Raw genomic sequence first — 19169 nt, forward strand, 5'->3', positions numbered from 1 at the left:
GAAATATTTTATACCAAGTTTCTTTGATAAAGGCATCATTTCTCAAATATAAATGGGCTTGACCCAAATTTATAAAAATAAGATCCGATTCCCCAATTGATAATGGTCAAGGGATATGAATAGGCAATTTTTCAAAATAAGAAATCAAACAATAGTCTTATAAAAATGCTCTAAATCCCAGATAATTAGAGAAATGCACATTATAACAAGTCTTAGGTATCACTTTACAGTTATATTGACCAAGATGGCAGAAAAAGAAAATGACAAATGCTAGAGGGTATGTGGAATATATGTATACTAATACACTGCTTGATGGAGTTGTAACTGGCTCAACCATTCTGGAGAACAATTTTGAAACTAAGCCCAAAGGGCTATAAAGCAAATTACCCTTTGACCTGGCAATAATATGAGTAGGCCTATTCCCCAAAAAGACTGGAGGGGAAAAAAAGGAACTATATGTACAAAAATATTTATAGCAGATTTTTTTTGTGGTGCAAAGAATTAGAAATTGAGGGAATGTTCTTCAATTGGGGAATGGCTGAACAAGTTAAAGTTTATGATTATATGATTATGATGGACTACTTTGTGCTAGAAGAAGTGATAAGAAGAATGGGTTCAGATAAAACCTAAGAAGACTTATATGAACCAATGCAAAGTGAAGTTTGCAGGATCAGGAGATTGTACACAGTAACAACAATATGATAATAGTAGCTACTCTGATCAATACAATGATCCAAGACAATTCCAAAGAAATGCTATCCCTCTTCAGAAAGAGAATTAATAAATTCTGAGTTCAGATTAAAGCATATTTTTTCACTTTCTTTATTATCATTTTTTTTCTTGCAATGTGGCTAATATGGAAATGTGTTTTGCATGACTTCACATTTATAATGGGTATCATATTGCTTGCCTTTCACATGGGTGTAGAAAGGGCTGGAGGGAAGGAGAGACTTTGGAACACAATTTTTAAAAAATGATTGAAAAAAGAATGATTTAGAAGAAATGTTTTGTGTGGGAGGTTCTTTTTCTTCCTGGAAAAATGCTAGATGTATATTTTTCTGTTTTTTTTTTCTTGGGAAGACCTAGAGTGCTATCTTTTGGATATATTTAGATTTGTTCTAGTCATCAGAGTGACTGAATAAGTGAATTACAAATGAATTCCTTAATAATTTACTCACATTATTAACTGAGGGAAACACTAAACCTTATGCTAGAATTACAGAATGAGAATATTTTAATAGACAGATAGAAATACTTTCATGAAAAAAACAAAACATTTGGAATAAAAATTTAGATTACCTTGTTTTCCCTGTACACCTCTGCTGAGGGAGGTGAGAAAACAAAATAGTATTTTAAGTGAGACCCCACAATCATCAAGTATTGTGGAAAAATGCTAAATCAATCAGTGCACTAAAGAGCCTCCAATGGCTAGAAAATTTAGATTGCCCAAGTCTTCTGTATCCATTAGCTAAAAGGTGATCATTTACACTGCTCAAATCTGACCTTTTTCTAATTGAGCATTAGAAATAACTATAACTCTGAATCTCTATGATCTCATTGCTTGCTATGAAATTAAACTACTTAAAGATATTGGGGAATCTGGGGGTGTTTCTTTCTTTCTGTACTTTTGTTTTTTTCTAAAATGGGATAACTACATTTTTGAGAAGGGAATTCATGTTAAAGCAATCCATGCTGTCTCTCAGAGTGGGAAAGCTTCATAAGAACTCTGGGTTATAGTTGGATGATGAGATATCCTTGCTGAGTTTTTGTTCCAGATTATTCTTGGCTTGGGGGCATATTGTTTAAAAAAGGGAAATCAATAATTAAATTTACACTGACTAGCTTATTAGAATTTTCCTTGGTATGCATCTCAATAGATTATACTGATATACAATGATATCTTGATTGATAAGAAGAAATATAGTCAGAATCAAGTGTAGATTAATGGGGTTAGCAGAGCTGTGTTGCTATGGAGCTAATCCCTAAAATTTCTAATTGAGACTGTGTGAAGAAGTCTAAACATACCCTTCTTTTACACCTAACTTTGCTCTCTAGCTCTTGTTTATTCATAAATTGTTCACCTCTCCATAAGTCTTATAAGCAATAATTTTACACACATGCATGTGCACATACATGCCGACACACACACCTATTTGTTTCTAATGGTAGCCATCTTTAGGGTGAGGGGGACAGAAGGAAAAAAGGGGGGAAGAAATTTACATAATAAGTTTATTATAAATTTTTAAAAATAGCAAGTTGTACATAATAGATCTGCTGTTTCATATGTATTATATTGTATTGTATTATATTGTATTATACTCCTATTGTATTGTATCATATGGTATCATTTCATATGGTATGGTATGGTGTGGTATAGTATGGTATGGTAGGGTATGGTATGGTATGATATAGTATCATATCATAGAAATGCTTGTTTTATCCAATAAATTAAAAATAAGTAAATAAATTTTAAAATAAAAAATAAATTTACTCTTCTTCTTCTTCTTCTTCTTCTTCTTCTTCTCCTTCCTCTTCTTCTTTCTCAGTCTCCCTCTCTCTTCTCTGTGAAGCACATTTATTCCATAAAACACTACAACAAACTGCCAAAATTTTCCTGTTGGACTAAAAATAGGTGGGTGGGTGTTTGTGAGTATGTAGCTTATAAAAATATGCCTTATACAATAAAGCATAAGATAGGAGGCAGCTAGATGGCATGGTGGAATAAGTGCTGAACCTGGAATCAGGAAGACCCAAGTTCAAATCCAGCCTTGGCCATTTACTAGCTGTATTACCCTAGACAAGGGTCTATCACTCTCAGTTTCCTCAACTGTAAAATGGGGATAATAATAGGACCTACCTCACAGGGTTGTTGTGAGAGTCAAATAAGATAATAATTCTGAAATACTTAGCATAATGCCTAGCACATAATAGGTGTTCAATAAATGCTTCTTTTCCTCCCCTTCCCTATAATAAAGCTAATAATCTTCTAGTTTCTGGCTCCTCTGCAGTTTCTATGTTCAGTAATCATATTGCTCTTGAAGTTACTACAGGCAAAACATAATTCTTGCTTCTTTTACCTCTTGTGTTTTGGAGCTCTGAAAATAAAAATAACCTATCTTCCCTAAACATTTTCTAGAAATAATTTTTATCGAAAAGCTCTCACTGACTACTAATTTGGTCTTATATCCCTTTAACCTGGGTTGTTCAGGAACTAGTCAAAGAAATTCTTTACTAATTCTATTCCCAAATTGTGCTGTATAATATCCATGTTTATAGTACATAAAAATTGTAGTTTGCTGTTTCCTTCTCAAGGGTTAAATGACTTGCCCAAGGTCACACAGCTAGTAAGTATCTGATGTCAGATATCATCATCATCATCAACAACAACAACATCATAATAATAATAGTCATTATTATTCAACATGCATTTATTAAGCTCCTATTATATGCCAGGCACTATGCTGGCACTGGGGTTATAGATTAAAAACAAACAAACAAACAAACCTGTCCACTGAATATATATGCCTTTTCCTCAATGTTAATTCTTTGAATACTCTGATTCACATTTAAAGTACTTCATGAACTTGTCTTTCTCTTTTTAAACTTTACACCTCCTTCCCTTTCCTTTCCTTTCCTTCTCCCCTATTCCCCCCATCACATATTCTTCCAACCTTTCAGTGGTTTCCTTATTCCTTTTACAAGACATTGCTCAAGACTCTGGAAATTGTCATGGCTAACTCCCATGCTTGGGATTCCCTCTGCCTTCATCTCTACCTTCTGACTTCCTAAAGGTTGTGGATAAAACTCTACCTTAGATTCTGAAGATGATCTGGAAAGATGAAGTACTGGACACTGAGGTAGGTCCCTTTCTTTCTAAACTGCCAAACATTCAAACTACTACAGAGAGCGCTGTTCTCTTGGACTGACCATGTTATTTGAATGCTGAATGTACTTTTGCCTAAAAAACTATTTTCCAGAGAACTCATGCAAGGCAAATGCTCACATGGTGACCAGAAGAAGCAATATAACAACACTTTCAAAGTCTCTCTGAAAAACTTTGGAATCAATTGTGAGACACTGGCAAAGGACCATCCAGCATGGTGTTCCCACATCAAAGAAGATGTTGTGCTCTATGAGTGAAGCAGAACTGCAGATCAAAAGAAATGGGAGATATGCAAGTTTAGAGACATCTCCACTCCTTTCAGTTCTCTTCAAGGACTAAGAACAACAACCGCCTTTCTTAAACTGTCTTAATTCTTCTGTTCTCCCTCTTTTCCTCATTTCCAATTTATCCTGTGAATATCTTGTTTGTATGTAGTTGGTATCTTTCTCATTAGATTGTGACTGCTTTGACAACAAGGACTCTCTTTTATCCCCAGGATTTAGCTCCTGCCTGGCAAATAATAGTGACTTAATAAGTGTTTATGGACCCACTGAATATATATAGCTGCTTATCACTTTTTCTTTATTCCTCCAGGGAAAGTTTGATTGGCTGCATTCATAGAATGCCCTAAAGATTATATGTGGGACTCAATATAGCCTAGAATTATACTGTGAGTAGTGAGTACTTACTATCGTGTGTGTTTACTCTAGTAGAAACCTTTATTTGTTCTAATGAATAAAGGTCAAAGGTGGTGAATGGGCTGAAAAAAATTCAGCAGCCTTAGAATCTGGTGATCAACAGAGTTCTTTATAATTATGGTTTTGGTGAAATTTAAGCAGTAAATTGTAGAGGCAGCAATAAAGTAGAAATAGTGGAAGAAAGAGTTGAAATGGTAAGATAAAGAGAACCAAGTGGGAATAGGAAGAGCATTTGACTATACTAAAAACAATTGTTATTAGACTTTTTGGTCTCAGGACCTTTTGATACTCTCAGAACTTATTGAGTACACTAAAGAATTTTTGTTTATGTAGCATTGTGTGTATGTATGTATGTACGTATGTATGATCTATCCATACATCTGTCCATCTACCTACCTATCATGTATCATATTTCAATAGATATAAGCCACATCATATATTTCTACTATATCAGAAATTTTAAAAATCTTATTGTTATTATGAAAGTAGTTTTGACCTCATGGACCCTCTGACAGTACTTTAGGGATCCCTAGGGCTTCCTGGGACATATTTTGAACACTATTGTACAAGAGAATGATAAAATTGATGAAATGCTGGGATGGAGAAGAAAAGGATAGGATAGGAGATGCAAGAAATAAGTTGAAACTTTTTTCAGTCATATCAGCAGAAAGGAAGAGGGGAAAAGTGACTGGATACAGTTAGAGCCACATGGAGATAACTAGCAAAGATTATCGAATCAATGTGAATTAACTTTTTGTGCATGAGGGTTGCCAGACAATAAGGTTATTTCCTGTTAATTTTCCTAGTTCTAAATAAGATCATTCTTCTCATTCTCTAAACACCTGTTTGAATTCATTTTTCATTATTTCAAGAACTTTTTTTCTTAGGTATCTCACTATAATAAAATGTTAGCCCTCTTGCAATTCATACCAGATAAAGGCATGGCTTCCACTAGTAAAGAAATAAGGAGATTTGAGACATTTCTCTAGGTAATCAGGAGATATCCAAAACCAGAACCATCATCATAAGTTAAAATGAAAGAAGCTTCCCCCAGCCCCTGCCACTGTATCCAGGAAATTGCCTCCATTCTGCCTTGTTAATGGGATACATACATAAAAAATGTGGAAAAAGGTAATTTTTAAGTCTTTACAAATATTACTGTGACATTTTTATCATCATTGTATATAATTAGCTTGGCAGATTTAAATTTTAAGAATGAATGATTTTGATGGAAATAGAAAACAAAGAAGAAAAAAATGAACACAAAGGTAGAATCTTAATCTGTGTGAAGAGGTTGGAGGTTATAAGAATGTGATACAATTGAACAAAGAATCACAGGATCCTCAAAAGAACCTCAAAAGCCATTTAATATAATTTGTATATGAGTGTAAACGTCCATTCCAAGAGTTAAGTGGTCATCCAATGTTTGTTTGAAGATCTCTCGTAGATATTTAGTGATACTAGTGAGAAAAAATATCAACGACTTTTGAAGCAATGGACCATTTTTACAATGGGGCTCTCAAGGGTGGTGGAGCAGAACTGGTATAGGTGTTCACCACTCAGTAGGAGGAAGGAGATATTCCAATAAAAGAGACTAAAAGGGTTCAGTCAGGTTCTTTATCTTTTCCATTAAACCTACTTCTCTTTCTAATGTCAATATTTCTGGCAGTGGTACTACCATTTACCTGGTCAGTGATATCCATAATCTTGAAGTAATTTTTGTGACCTTTCTCTCCTTCACCTTGTAGATCCATTCAATTACTATGGTTCTTTCAATTCTACCTTTGAAATAACTCTTGGTCATCCTCTATTCATTATTCTCACTGCTGCTAACTTAGGATACACCCTCTTATTATCACCTTTTCTTATTACAGTAATAGCCCTCCTATCCTGCTTTTTGTGTTCCATCTCTCATTTAATCCATCCTTTACAATTTTCCAGAATAATCTTTCTTAAATATAGATATCAGCAAGTCAATCAGTGGCTCCTGATGACCTATAGAATAAAGTTCAGACTTCTTTGGCTCCCATATATGGTGGGGCCTCCATGTTATGAGGACTATCATTGTATGGCTTGAAGAGAGTCAGGACAGACATCTCTAGCCTCTTTCCCCCCACCCTTCTCCATGGGAGACTCTAATTCCAGCCAGGAGGGGAAGCAAGAAATTAGGGTTAGAGGTTACTTTTGCTTTCCTCAGAGAGATGGGGTAATAGGCTAGGTTAATATTATCTACTCCCTTAAATATTATTAGTCTAGGAAATGAGGTTTCCATATTCAATCTAACTTCTGATCATGGTTTCATTATAGGAGGGAAGCAGAATTCTAAACTCTATATTCAAAGCTTGACCACTTTCTTAACAAATACATAGTGATTAGTAAAGAAACCTATTTATCCAAATCATAGCAAAAGAAAACCAGAGATAGTATACATAGGAGAGTATATATTAGACAATATAGAATGAAGGAGCTCTCTCATTAGGAATGAGGTAACTCAGATCAACTAAAAAGGAGAGAGTCTTAGATCTCAGGACCCCTGAACTTAACCATTCTCCCTACAAGCCAAATTTTCTTGTATGTGTTGTTTCTCCCAATTAGAATATAAGCTCCTAGAAAACAGGGGCTATCTAGCTGTATTGTATTTGTATCCTCAATACTTTTCTATTCATTCATTCAGTCAGTCATCTATTCATTTGTTTATGCATTCATTCATTTATTCATACTCTCCCGCTAGCATGGGATCTAGCAAGATGCTGTCCCTATATCTGAAGACCTAAAAGTTTTTATTGATGGAAATCTTAAGAATAGAATAATACCATTTAGAAATCTAATTGATACATAACCTGTAGCTTAGGGACTCAGTACAAGCATATGCCAATTAAAGATATAAGATATTTTCTTTGTTTTATTAGAATAATCTTTCTCCAAAGACTTCTGCTTGGATTAGATTTTCAAGTGTCTCCAGAAGAATTTTTTAAAAACAACTTGAATTCTTGACCCAATTAATGTGATAAAGATGTTAAGTTGAAGTAGGTAGATGATATGATCACCAGAATGAAAATATTTAGTCATGAGTTTCTAGTTTTGATCTCAGATCAAACAATAGTGTGTTTGGAACTGCACTGGACTGTTCCATGATTCGATTTCTTTCTTTTTGTCATAGCAAAAAACCATGACATGAACAGAGCAATTAAGAGTATCACATTAGATGTGAATGTGTTTAAAGACACACAGATAAATGAAAACCCTGAAGAAAAGGCCCCCACAGACACTTAGATACAGGCATTGATCTGTGGATGAGTCTTTGATTTTTGTATGTCTTTGTATATACCAAGGTAAACAATTGTATGTTTTGAATCTGCTTTTTCAGGAAAAACAAAGTAACTTGTTTTCCTCTAAAGCTGGCTTTATGGGGAGAGTGAAGCAATTTGTTTCTTCTACAATTATCAGGGACAACTTATCTTTCTGTATGCTTAGTTTTTCAGAAAAAAAAATAGGTAGATTCAGACACAATGTTCTGTTCCATCTGCATTGAAACAGAGGGTGTCTAAAATGGAGTCTCATATCAAAAGAAGGGAGATGAAGGGCCTTTCTTTCTTTGCCTCCAAACTCTCCTTTTTCATAATTTTCTCCCTACACAGCACTCAATGATAACAATGCTCATTCACTATAGAATTCAAGAACAATTAAATGGATACCAAAGAATGAAGGCCTTATCATCTTAAATTCTAGTAGAAAAGTTAAATTATAGAACACAATTTATTATCATGAACACTATCTTCAAGGGGTATTATAAGGATTAATTATGCAAATTAAATTCCTTGTAATCCATAAGACTTTTAAAGACAAAGTACTATTCAGAAAGCAGTAAGTACACAGTGGTGTGTATGTGTGTGTTTTAAAGACACAGTAAAAATGGAAAGCAAATTCATTCGAAAAACCTACCTTGGCTCAGGGAAATTATAGCGTACTTACCTAATTCAATTTTGGAATATCCAAAAACAGTAACAATCATCCCATGACCCTGACTTAAATCAAAGACTGCATTTCATATTATTAGCCTGCTTGAGGTGGCTTACCTCAAACAAGTGTTTAAACATGAAAGCAGAGTGTTCTTAAGGACAATTTTTCATATTAGAATAATATGACTTCACTCTAGGTCCTATATTATGTCAATTTCACATTTTTTATTAATATAATTTAAAATGAAGTTCTACAGTAGTATGCCTAACTCTGCCTGGCCAGAGTATCCTTTCTAACATTCATATTCACCAGGTACATGCCCAAACTTTAGGGATTAATAATATTTATGATTACTGGTGATTTTTACCATGGATCAATTCAATTCTGAGAGGTTCCTGACTTCCCTGGTTCAACCTTAAATAATCATTTTTAATATTGCTGTATATGTTGATTTAAAAATATATATAAAAAACGATGTTTTGGTCACAGAAAAAAAAAAGAAGTGACAGGGAGCCCCCTGCTGGAAAACCTATGAAAGGGAATTAAAGATAAAATAACTCATCTTTGAAAGATCATGATGGTAAAAATATCTTATTTTCCTTGTCATATTTCACTGAATGGCAGATGCTGCTCAAAATATTTCATTCAAGGGTGCTTTTAACTCCATATGTCTTTTTTACACTTATTAAGCTGAATTTGACTTAGTGTGTACAAAGGACAGTTGGCTTCTCTTATTTGGTCATGTCAGATTATCTCTTTAGATCTTTTATTGGTTAATGACCTTGACTTCCACCCAAACGATGGCCTTGGAGCTCATGCAGGGTAGTCTTTCTCAGTCTGTGGGGCATGGATTCCCCATAGGCAGAGCATTTATTATATGAAGTCTGGTAGTCTATTTTGGTTCCCAAAATGTACAAACATCCTAACTATAAGTGGAATAAAATGAATCAATAACATGGATTGCTATTTTTCAAAAATATTTTAATGTTATTATGCTTAGTAAAATACAAGTTATTTTAAAAACTGATTTTTAGTGAATTGATAGAAGCTTTTTGTTTCTTTATTTTATTTAATCAATGCATGCAAATTGTACAATTCCTATAAAACAAACCCATTTTTTTACATTTAAAAAGAGATCCTCCTAATTATACTTGAAAGGATTGGAAACCTGTTAATAAAAATCCTTGTTCAGGCCTTTGCCCCAATTAGAAGCAAATTCAGCAAGTTAAAAGGAGTTTATTTAACATGTCAAAGCAGAAAAGCATTGGGAACCAGGACTCCATTCATGCACTACTTTCGTGGACAGGAGTTTGTGTCTCCCATAGAAGGGCAAAAACATTCTGAGTGAGATCAAATCAGTCAATACTTAAAGAAACTAATTCAGATTATTCATTAGAAGGACACATACTGAAACTGAAGCTTAAATATTTTGGCCACATAATGGAGAAGATAGGACTCATTGGAAAGGACCCTGATGTTGGGAAATATAGGGTCATGGAAGCAAAGAACATGAAGTTGGATAGACGTTGGGATACAGTAAAGGATAGAAGAGTTTGGCATGCTCTAATCCATGGGGTCACAAAGACTTGTACTAAATGACTGAACAACAATTTTGATTATATCACATGATCATGAGAAGGTGGGATTAGTGCCCTCAACTCCTCTCTAAGTATTTTGTTTGGTCCATATTTCAAATGGGAGATGGGGTTAGCGAGCATGTGACCTACCATCTTAGGAAGCTGCTGGACACACATTCGAGTGACTCACAAACAAGGTTTTAAAATGGAGTCCCTGGGAGTTACAGCACAATAGCTGACTTCCCCACAAACCACTGCTACAGTGGAAAGTAGATTAGAAGTTGGAAATTTAGATGGTCATTAGGTGACTTTGGGTGAGTTGCCACAACCTTAGGCCTCATTTTTCTCATCTGGAAAATGAAGGTGTCAGATGTACTTTCCTGTTGAGGTACTTCCCAACCATAGCATGGTTCTACCTTTGAATAAATCAGAGATAAATGCAATTCAAGGATGTGGCTGAAGTATTGTAACCCAAGTGACTTTGAGAATGATATTCATTTGCTTATTAAGGAAAGGAAGGAAAGCTAGCTAGAGGACCTGACACAAGCTTGCTTAGTTCAATCTATGCTCCATGTGGGAGTTGTACCAGGGTGGAGGGAAAGAGTACACACAGCCCATCCCTTATCCTCCTCATGGGGAGTAAAGAAAGAGTACAACATTTAGGTAAACTGAAGCAAAAGAACCAACTTGTTAACTGATACAATATCGTTTTCCCATAATACAAACACAATTTGGGGGAGGATCAAGAGACCAATATGAGTTTGCTACATATTAACCCAAATGCCAAGCTCTTTCAGTACTGGGTCACAACATGGTGGGAAGAATGTTCAGGGTGTTGCTTTTCTCTAACATGCCCAAATGCTGAGTTATATATGTGGTCAACTGGAAGCAGGGAAAAGATATATATGCATTCTCTATATAACTCAGGTTGTGTGTGTGTGTGTGTGTGTGTGTGTGTGTGTGTGTGCTCACATGGAAGAGAGTCAGTCAACAAGCATCTATTAAGTACCTACTATGTGCTAGACTATACTAAGCTCTGTGGATACGAAGAAAAGCAAAAACAGTACTTACCCTCAAAGAGCTGGTTATCTAATGGGAGAGGTACATTGAAGATAAATAAAGGATAATTTACAAGAAATCTCAGAGGGAAGGCATTAAAGAGAACCAGAAAAGTCTTCTTGCAGAAAGTGGGATTTTAGCTGAGTTTTGAAGGAAGGCAAGAGATGGAGATGGAGGGAAACATTACAGGCATGGGGGATAGTCAATAAAAATATAAAGATTTGGTTGATGGAGTGTCTTGTTTCAGGAATGGCAAGGAGGCCAGGGTTATTGGATTATAGAAAATATGGAGGGGAGTAAAGTATAAAAAGAAGGAAGACATGGAGGGAGACTGAAAATGTTAAAAGTCAAACAAAAGATTTTATATTTGCTCTTGGTGGTCAAGAAAGAGTACAGTGGAGTTTGAATTGCGGTTGAAACATAGCCAGACTTCCACTTTAGGAATATCACTTTGGTAGGGATGTACATGTATGTGTATTAAATTGAATAATGGGACAACATAATTACTCTATTCATCCTTTCTTCATTCCTTTATTTTTATCTATCTATCTTTCTATTATAAAGTTGCTATCTGTACAGTGGTGGTTAAGATTCTAGCTATACTGTCTAAAAATCTAATGACTGGTCACCAATAAATTAGAAGCTTTAGTAAGAGTTTAGACTTTTAAGCATTTATTAAGGAGCATAAGAATTTGGGGAAGAGAGAGAGAAAGAGGCCTTGATTCAGCTGTCTATCTCAGGGAGCCAGTGTCTCCTGCTCCACTCCTCCCTGAGGTCCTGGTAAAAGAGAGAGAGAGAGAGAGAGAGAGAGAGAGAGACAGAGAGAGAGACAGAGAGAGAGAGAGAGACAGAGAGAGACAGAGAGAGACACACAGAGAGAGAGAGAGAGAGACAGAGAGAGAGAGAGAGAGCGCCTCACCCCTTCTTCATCCCACAAGTCCCTTGTGAAAACCGGGAACATCCCATCCACATGCATACACAGCTCCAAGCTGATTGGCTGGTAGCTTTGATCGACAGTACCCTTGAGCAAACATCACTTCCTGACGCCAAGGAACTGACCTTCAAAGCCACATGGCTTGACCTCAGACACCTTCTCCTCATGGCAGAGCTTTCCTACAGTAACTCTCCAGCAGGTGGTGTCACTCCAATTGTCAAACTATCTATCTATCTATCCAATTGTACATTCAATTGCATCTTCTTTTAAAAAAAATATGTATTTTGAACCTATATGAGTATTGTTTTAAGCATGGAGGGAGGGTATGTAATAGCCATTGAGTTGAATTGAATTTGATTTCTAATGGCATATCTTCTATCTCCTTTATTCATGTCTAAGAAAAAAAAAGCTCATAAATCTGACATGCTAAGACATGAGAACTAAGTTAAATATAATTTATGATTGGCTCATAGAATTAAAAACATTTGTGAGGATGGTTTGGAAAGCATTCTGTGTGAGAAATATTTCTCTTTTGGTCCTTCTTTAGTATTTACTATAGCAAATAGCTTAGGAAACAATGCATTTTTTGAAGCCTGAAAATGGGCTACATTTTTTTTTGTACATCATTCTCCTTTCACCATATCATCTTTATTGAAAGCATTAAACAAATATAACAATAACATAGTTATTTTACTGCTTTTATAATTACAAAATGTTTTCTTATGAAGTGGTCTCTACCTTTGAGTGACTCAAAAATAATTATAATTCAAAGATATAACTAAAGTAAATAATTATTGTTGAGGATTATAATAGTTAATAGGGCAGCTAGGTGGCATAGTGGATAGACTGCTGGGCCTGGAGTCAGTAAGAGTCATCTTCCTGAGTTCGAATCTGGCCTTAGACACTTCCTAGCTGAACAACACTGGGCCAGATACTTTATACTGTTTGCCTGAGTTGGTTCATCTGTAAAATGAACTGGAGAAGGAAATGGCAAACCACTCCACTATCTTTGCCAAGTCTTGAGGAACAAAAGGGGGGAATGTGGTAAAAAGTTTTAACAGTCGGTTAGATAATGATAATCCCACTGATCAGTTAAATGCTTTGGGACTCAGTCTTCGTAAAGTATCAGGAGACGGAAATTGCCTCTTTAGGGCCTTAGCAGACCAGATAGAAGGTCACTGTAGAAATCATCTCAGACACAGACAAGAAGCTGCTTCTTACATGATTAACCATAGACAAGAGTTTGAGTCTTTTAGAGTAAATGACTCCCCTTTTGAAGAATATGTTGACGAATTAAAGAAATTTGGAAAGTGGGGAGGAAATGATACAATTGTAGCATTTGCTAAGCAGCATCAGCTGAATGTGGTGGTTCATCAATTAAATCAGCCTTTATTGAAAATCAGTGGCACAGACAAAACTGATGCTAGAGAACTCCACGTTTTCTACCATAAAGAACATTATGACAGCATTAGAAAGATCAATGACAATTCAGAAACCCCTGCCATTTTGGCATGCAGAGAATTGGGGAACCACTTAAAACAATGTGGCATACCCCAAACTCTAGCAGCTTAAATACCTTAAAATTTAACAAGCATTTCCTTCTACAGGCAAAGCACTGAAGCACATGGCCTAGTTTTCTGGCCCACCTCAATTTCCCCCACCCTTTACCTACCCTATACCTATTTTTTAAAAAAATCCTTTTTGTTTTTGTTTTGTTTTGACTTTTGAAAGGCTCTATCTAGAAAACCAGAAGCTTCTTCCATTTACTAGTCTGGGAGATAAATTAAGGTAAAGGTTAAGTAGGGGAGATTTATGATCTAATATCCAATTTTAATCTCACACAAGAAAACCCCAAATGGAGACATGAAGAATTGGATATGACTGAAAACAACTGAACAAGAACAACAATAATAGTAAGAGTTAATAGTTAAATGATATGAACAATTGAAAATGACTACTTGAGTCAGTCTCATTCTCTGCCAATTTTCCTGACTACTTGATTCTGCTTCAACAAGTATCTTCACCTTCTGAATACTATGGAGATCTTTTCTCCTTCCGCATGACAAAACTAAGAACTGAACTTCTAGGAGGATTACAGTTTAAAGATCCTATAAAATTCCTTTCAAAAAATAATCCTGAACTACATGAGAAGGTAGTGACATCTTTTTGCAACATCACTCAATTCCACAATTCAATAACTACATATAGTCACTCTTGCAAGGGTTTGTACATGAGACAGATCCATTTCCTCTCGCTGTCTCTCTCTTCATTTTAACCTATACTTTGCAGCACAATCATTCAAAATTGAGTTAACTGTAGATGAATTGGTACAGGATATATCTGGCAATCTTTTTATGTGTTACTTTCTGTATCCCAGACTATAATATTTTAAAGGGCAAACATGTTCTCTGTATAATTTGTTTTGCATAATTCTGAGCTGTAAGGTGCATGTTCTTCATATCATCTAAGCAGTATAGTATAGCTGGGTTTTTGTTGCTGTTGTTTTATTGATGCCTTTTTTGTTTTTTATATCACAAGCCACTATGTATCCTTACATAGAAGCTTTTGTTGTTGGAAAGTGCAACATTTAAGCAAGAACAAGTAATATACTGACTGCCTGTCAGCATATACAGGTGTGAATTGATCCTGCCATTCTGAAAAGAAATTTGCCCAGAAACATTCCCAAGCTACATTTAGGAAGAGGAAAATCATCTATATGTACAAAAACAAATCTTTTTTCATGGTAGCCAAAATTGGAAGAAAAAGGGGAGCCTACCTATTGCAGAATGGATATATTGTGACACATGAATGCAGTAAAATATTATTATGCCATAAATGATGAAATGGAAAATTTCAATGGCAATTAAGAAGAGCTTTATGAATTGATGCACAGTTAAGGAAGTAGAGATAAGAGAATTTATACAGTAATAACAATATAACAAAGGAAAACAACTTTGAAAGACTTTAGAACTCTAATCAATATAATAATGATAAATCATAAGTCTAATACAATGAAGATGAAATAAACCACTTATCAGAAAATCGTGATAAAGTTAAAGTAGAGAAAGAAATATACAGTTTTGGATATGTCTAATATGGAAAATTGTTTTGCTGGATGATGTAGCTCTATATAGAGGTTTTTGTTATTAGGAGGTTTTTGCTTTTTTATTTTTAATTTACTCAGTGGGAGGTGGGATAGTGGGAAGGACAGATGAATAAAAATGTTTGTTACTTGAAAAATAAAAAAATTAAACAATTTTGAAATTTTGAAATCTGAAACACCTCTACCTATTTATTGGTAGAGTGAATGAAATAGAAGTAAAATCCTCTTGTCCTTTGTTCCTCTCTAAGCACATAAGTTTAAAAACCTCAAACTGGAAAAGGTGAACTCCTGGTTGGTGAATTGTTTGATTTATTTATGGATTTCTCTATAAAAAGTAAAGTGTCAGGTAATGTACTTGTTCTTTTGACTGAGTAAGGATGGATAGAATGCTTTCTGGAATTCAAGTGTTTATGCATGAATACAATTTACTAAACATTAGTGGGGTGGAGCCACAATGGTGGAGGAAAGGCAGTGACTTGCCTGAGCTCTCCTCAAGACCCCTCTAAATACCTTCAAATAATACCATAAGACAATTCCTGGATCAGTAGAACCCACAAAAGGACAGGGTAAAATAATTTTTCTAGCCAAATACAAGTTAGAAAATCCACAAGAAAATTCTTTTGCACCAGGATGAGAGTGGAGCACAGTCCAGCACAGCTTGCCTCAGCACAGCCCCAGTCTCAGCAAACCAGGAGTAGGTCTTGGGAGTGACTGAATCAATAGCATCAGAAGCAGTGATTGTTTCTGGAACTCAGCCCGAAGAGGACAAGGGGGTCAAACAATGGCAAGAACAATGTAAGATGATGATGATGGTGTTGGTACTTACTTTGCTGGGCTCTTGGGAAGAAAATTCTTTGTAGTATAAGGTGAGGTATAAATGTTATCTGTTATTGTTGTTGCAATAATCATCCTCATGGGTTTGTTGTAAGGAAATCTCTCTTTAAAGTGCTTTATAAATGTAGTTTACTGAATACAGATTGAAGCCCAATTTTTTAAAGTTCCTTTTTCTAAAGATTTTTGTCTGTTTTCTTTCATAACCTGACTAATGTGGAAATAAATGTTTTGCATGATTACACATGTATAACATATTGAATTGCTTGAGTTCTTAAGGGGATGGGGAAGAAGGGAGGAAGAGAATTTAGAAAGCAAAGTTTTAAAAATCAATGTTAAAATTCATTTTTACATGTAATTTGGAAAAATAAAGAAATAAATAAAGATATTCAGATGCCATGAGTTCTTTCTCTGTACATGGATTGCATTATAAGTCCTTCAGAGTTGTCTTGGATCATTGTATTGCTGAAAATAACTAAGTCATTCACAGCAGATCATATTATAATATTGCTGTTATTTTGTATACCGTATATTTCACTTTACACCCAGATTTTTCTGAGAGCATCCTGCTCATCATTTTTTATAGTAAACTACATTTATAAAGCACTTTAAAGAGAGATTTCCTTACAATAAACCTATGAGGATGATTATTGCAACAACAATTATCTAATATGAAAACAAAACCAAAAGTCATCCTGCCTTTAAGGAGCTTACATTCTACTGAGGAAACTTGGAAGAAGAAGAGATTTCACAGGTCATCTATCCCAAATAAAACACATATCCCCTTTACTCCATAAACAAGTTGCTAGCATTCAAATATCTTGCTCTCTCTGCATTTTGCTTTTAACTCACTAGGGGGAGGTAGAGGAAAGGTTTTCAAAGCAGCTATAGCTGAAAGGGAACAGAAATCCAAACACCTGGTTAAGTCAATTTTGTGTACATCTCTGAAAATAACAGTGGAGGGTCAAATGGCAAATGAAATGGTGTAGAAAATTCATACACTTGTTTTGTGATGGCCTTAACTTGAGAATAAAATTATTACCAATCCTTTACTCAACCCCATTCATTGGTTAGGAGTTGATTGATGAGTGAGGTTGCTATCTTCTGTTTTATTGTTAATTAAAGGTATAAATAGCCAATTATCTTCCCCCTGTGTTCTTCCCTTTCTGTCACTCAAGAAATATATAGGCTAAAAGAACCAAAGGATGTCCTGCCCCTCCTCTAAGTTCCTTTTTTGTTCAGATTTTATAGAAGCCTAAAGTTGGTATTTAGTCACGGGGCTTGTTGAGAATCAAAATATCAAATTCTGGATCTTTACACACCATATATTAAAATGTTTAGTAAATTGGCAACTTGCCATTTTCTTAGATAACTCCTTCTTTATCCCCTCTAGTAAATGGAGGACTGCGTATACTTTCAAAGAGAGAAAAGTCTCACTTTAAGGTAGCCATAAGGTTGGCATTTGTGATTTCTAGTTAGTTAATCTGTCAGTGTTGTTAATTCATACTGTACTCCCCTTTTAAGAGAAAAAAATACGTTAAAGAAGTAGGGGGACTCCTTTCATTAAAAATATCCAACAACATTTGTCTTGACTCATAAAGTATATTTATTCCAACTATGGCACCAAAGGCCATTCTTAACCAAAGTGGTGAAATAGACCGATTTTGTCTTTGGCACTGAACCATGAACCTTTTGTATTCTCTCTAACACTAAGTCAATTAACAAATATTTATGAGCGCCTATGTGTCAGGCATTGCATTGGGTCCTGGTGATACAAAGTCAAAAACGATACAGTCTCTGCCTTCAAGGGGATTACATTCTCTTGGGGAGAAAACAACATGCACATATGTAAGTATATGCAAAATATATATGTTAAAACAAATAAGTGTAAAATAAGGATCCTTGCTTCTCCATTCTTCAGGGTAGCCTTATGATACCCTTTGACTTTCCAGATCATGTCATAATACCCCTGAGAGGCTACTTGTTACCATGGAAAGAATACTGTGTCTTGAGTCAGAGGATCTGGGTTTGAATCCTGGCTCTGCCATTTATGACCTATGTAATCTTCGTCAAAGCATTTCCCCTTCTCTGCTTTTCAAATTCCTCATCTGGAAAATAAGGTGATTGAACTCTATGACCTCTAGTATTTCTTCTAGCCCTAAATCCTAAAGATTCTTGAGCTATTTTTCTTTATACTCTCTGACATGTACTTGTTTATCTACTTTTTTGCTCTGCCAAAACTTATTTTTTCCTGGGTAAGGTTCTACCAAAGCCTAAATTCATTAATGTCACAATGGAAATGCCTGACATGGTTTAGCATATGAATACTTTTCTTTTGTCTTCCCTTTCCCCTCATCCCCAATAAAGAAGTGGGTAGACTTCGATATAGAACTTCTTATAGACATGGTTATCTCCATTTGAAGAATTCAGTTTTTTTGAAAATGAAATCTTAGGCATCATGCAAAGCAATGAGCAAGATTCTTTATGGCAGGGAGGTTTTCCACTAGAGTCCCTCTCTAGCTATAGGTCATTTCTTACTATAGTACTATTCCACATTCCAAAAGTTCTTGCAGAGGGCAGAGCCAAGATGGTAGAGGAAAGGCTGTGACTCCCCCAATCTCCTGAATAACCCATCTACACACCTCCAAAAATAATGCCATAAGACAACTCCTGGTGCAGCCCAAACTCACAAAAGAACAGAGTGAGACTATTTTCCAGTCAAAGACAGCTTAATTGGCCAATTGAGACCACCTGCTGTTCTGGGTGAGAGAAAAGCTTGGAGAGGTGCAGATAGCTGGGAACAGACCATGCCTCCAGGGCCTTGAAGTCTCAATACCAGTAGCTTCTACTGAGGCTCAGCTCACAGACCAGTGAGTGGGTTCAGTGGTTGGCTGGGGTGAATTAACTATAATATAATATAATATAACTCTGCTGTAGCTGGGGCAAAGCACCCAGGTTTTGAAGCATTGGGCTGACAAGAGAGGTGGGGGGCCAGTGGGATAGAGGCACAGGCACACCAAGCTGCTGACCATAGAGAATCAGATTTCAATCAGACATCTGCTTCCAGGTCAAGATGAGCAAGCAGAGAAAGCAGTGAATGATAGATAGAAAGCTTCTTTGGGGG

The sequence above is a fragment of the Dromiciops gliroides genome, chromosome 3 (assembly GCF_019393635.1).
Source record: "Dromiciops gliroides isolate mDroGli1 chromosome 3, mDroGli1.pri, whole genome shotgun sequence".
Lineage (NCBI taxonomy): Eukaryota > Metazoa > Chordata > Mammalia > Microbiotheria > Microbiotheriidae > Dromiciops > Dromiciops gliroides.